Source organism: Macrobrachium rosenbergii, chromosome 23, assembly GCF_040412425.1.
Source record: "Macrobrachium rosenbergii isolate ZJJX-2024 chromosome 23, ASM4041242v1, whole genome shotgun sequence".
Lineage (NCBI taxonomy): Eukaryota > Metazoa > Arthropoda > Malacostraca > Decapoda > Palaemonidae > Macrobrachium > Macrobrachium rosenbergii.
Genome location: NC_089763.1, coordinates 18,509,702 through 18,513,494, shown reverse-complemented (window position 1 = coordinate 18,513,494; position 3,793 = coordinate 18,509,702).

Below are 3,793 nucleotides of genomic sequence, written 5' to 3'. Positions count from 1 at the left end.
GAGAGAATATGTCGTTATAGGTCATTATTTCTTTCCAACGAAAATACTACAGAAAATGAGAGATCATTTGTCTATGTTTATCATTATTTCCGTCAGGAAGAGAGAGAGAGAATCTGTCTATATAAGTCATTATTTCTTTCAAATGAAAATACTACAAAAAATGAGAGATATCATTTTTCCGTGTTTATCGTTATTTCCGTCAGGAAGAGAGAGAGAGAGAGAGAGAGAGAGAGTATCTGTCGTTATAGGTTATTATTTCTTTCAAATGAAAATACTACAGAAAATGAGAGATATAATTTTTCTATGATTATCATTAGTTCCGTCAGGAAGAGAGAGAGAGAGAGAAAGAATGAATCTGTCTATATAGGTCATTATTTCTTTCAAAGGAAAACAGTACAAAAATGAGAGATATAATTTTTCCGTGTTTATCATTATTCCCGTCAGGAAGAGAGAGAGAGAGAGACTCTGTCGTTATCGGTTATTATTTCTTTCAAATGAAAATACTACAGAAAATGAGAGACAGATCATCTGTCTATTTTATCATTATTTCCGTCAGGAAGAGAGAGAGAGAGAGAGAGAGAAATAAAATCACGGGATGCCGTATCTTGTTTCTGACGTATTTGCATTCTAACTTTGAAACAGACGGACAAGGATACAATACCTTCTTCAAGAGGATAAATACAATAGGTACTAATTCAATTGGCGGGTGGCAATAACGAACTCATATGTATTCATGCTACACAGAAGACAAGAAAAAAAAAACGTCCGCAATTATTCCCTTTTTTGGGGGGAGGGGAAGAATCTGATGAGACCTGAGCGTGAACCTGAACTTGAAAACAGGGTGTGGTTTAGGTACCATCAGTGGTAACGGGCATAGGCAAAAAGTGAGTATAGAAGTGAAGGATAGATCATTTAGAACGGGAAAGAAGACACGGAAAGATAAATAATAGAGATGGTTGGCTTCGAGGAATTTGTTGTTAGGTTTATGTGAAGTTTATACGTACAACCACACACACACATATATATACTTTACACGACACGCACACGGGCATATATATATATATATATATATACATACTAGTTGACCAACCAGGCGCTGCCCGGAAGAACTTTGAAGAACTCAGAAAAATGTCCCCTTGAATGGCTTTGTCTTGTAAAGTAAGTGTACTATCATTGAAAATACTTTTCTTTCCTGCGATTAATAATTCTTTCTTGAATTCATTACTTTAAATAAACATTTTATATACATATAACATATATACATATATCCTAGCACTTATCTGATTAAAATGATGAAAGAGAGAGAGAGAGAGAGAGAGAGAGAGAGAGAATGATTGCCCTGCAGTGGCAAACATTCTCTGTTTTTTATAGTATGACTTGACGTCTAACTCCATTCATAAAGGGAAGTTATAAATGAGAAAGAAAAAGATAAAGAGAGAAAGGGAGAGAAAGATTGCAAGCATGAATTTACTTTCAGTCATTAAAAACCTCATAGATAAATTTCGCTCCAGATTTTTTTGATTGATGCCTTAAGAGAAAGAGAGAGAGAGAGAGAGAGTTTGTTAGAGGTGGTTGCTCTATGGTGAAGCTGTCGTTTGTGGTGGTGGTTTTGCCAATCTACCCCATAATTGATTGCAGACCTCATTTAAACCGACTTTATAACGAAATACGTCGCCGTATCGTCACGAAGCAGTCGCTATAGCGAATTCCTAAGGTAAAAACGAAGAATAAACGAACATATTAATAAGGAAATTCGCATTTGAATGAATAAAAAAAGGAAATACCGTATATGTTGACGTCAGGCTTAGCCATCAGCTACTGCGCATGCATGGATGGGGAAGTTGTTCTCGCCTGAGGAAACCGAAAGTCTACTTATAGAAATTACCGATATAGACTGTCAATACTGATTTTATCGCGGTAATTAATAATTATACTAATCATTTTCATAAACAGGGATTAATATTCTTGTAAATTCCGATAAAAAATTGAAATTATAATGGAAGCAATTCTAATATAGTAAAACACACCTGATTAATTTTTTTTATAATAGGGTTTGCAGTGGAGGAGTTTAATGACGTCACCAACAGAAAAGGTGGAGGTTTTCCGCCCAAGCTACTGGTGACTCCCATAATGTTATTGAGAAAAAGGTGAACAGCACCAGTACAAACGAAAATTTCATGTTTTATCTGTGTTTGTATGTCTGTCATGGGGCAAGGGTTTGATTTTGAGTTATAAACCTTCCTGGGGTGACATAGGAGCCACATGCAAAATTTTGTCCAGGTCTGTCAAGCAGTTTGAATTTCTATAGCATCCAAACAAACATACAAACATTTTTATTATAAATACATAATTTATATATATATATATATATATATATATATATATATATATATATATATATATATATATATATATATATATATATATATATATATATATATATGTATATATATATATACATACATATATAATATATATACATATATATATATATATATGTATATACAGTATATAAATATATGAATATAATAAATATATATGTATATATATATATATATATATATATATATATATATATATATATATATATATATATATATATATATATATATATATATATATATATATATATATATTAATATATGTGTGTGTGTACATGTATTGCATGTAAACATGCATGAGAGAGAGAGAAGAGAAATTTCTCGCCGTCAACTGCTAATGAGACCGGGTTCTCTCTCTCTCTCTCTCTCTCTCCGTTTACTGTCATCTGCCCCACCCCAGCGTCCTTGCAAATCGGAGAAGCCACCAGACCTCAAGGACGTTAGGAATGCTTGGGGGCTGGGTGTGGAGGAGGAATCTCTCTCTCTCTCTCTCTCTCTCTCTCTCTCTCTCTCTCTCTTTGATGAGCTCGCCTGCTTACTCTACTCTTACTTTTGATGCACTAGGTCAGTTTGTTTCTGCGGTTTACAGATGCGTTTTTTAGTGGTTAAAGAGCTTATACATGAACAAATGCATATATAGAGACAGAGTAATTGAGGTAAATTAACTTGTGCTAAAATATATGCGCTGAACTCTCGATTAAGCAGACTGGATTGTTTCCGTAACAGAAGACCCTCGAGTCAGTCGAAAAGAAACGCAAGGCAGCCTTGTCTCAACGCTTAGAATTCTGTATTAGCTGCGAGCATGACAACGATTTGCTGTGCGAGATGTTTCAAGCTCATTAATGATGATATATCTTACAAACATAATATTCAATTATACTGGCTGGGGAAATGAATTTCAGTAAGAAAGTACTGAAGTTTCATTAAAGTCACTGGAGAAATTATTTGGGAAACGAACTTCAAAACTGCTAAAATGAAGTCTTCCGTGGAAATTCCATGGGAAAATAAAGAAAGCTCGACTTGTGAAGTTTTAAGTTAATAAAAACAAGGTTTGACTGAACCTTTATGTAACAGTGTGATGGGAGAAGAACTCCCATGGAGCCTCACTTGAACAAATGGAAATAGATTGCAAATTTGATGAGATGAAGTTTTACCTGGGAAATGGATAGGTAAAGAGCCAGAATAAAGCTTTTTGTGATGAATGGACAGGAAGCAGATTCACATGAATCTTTTCTTGAGGAATTGATAGGTAAAGGCCCAGCCTGATTTTTTTTTACCTAATACAATTTCATTTGTGTACGAATGTGTTGTAGCGCCATTGCGCTAGTGAGATTTTCTGTAATTTTTTTCTAATCATTTCTTTGGTTTCCCTTTTACATCTTTAAATTATTCTTTGCTTTTGCTTTTTTTTT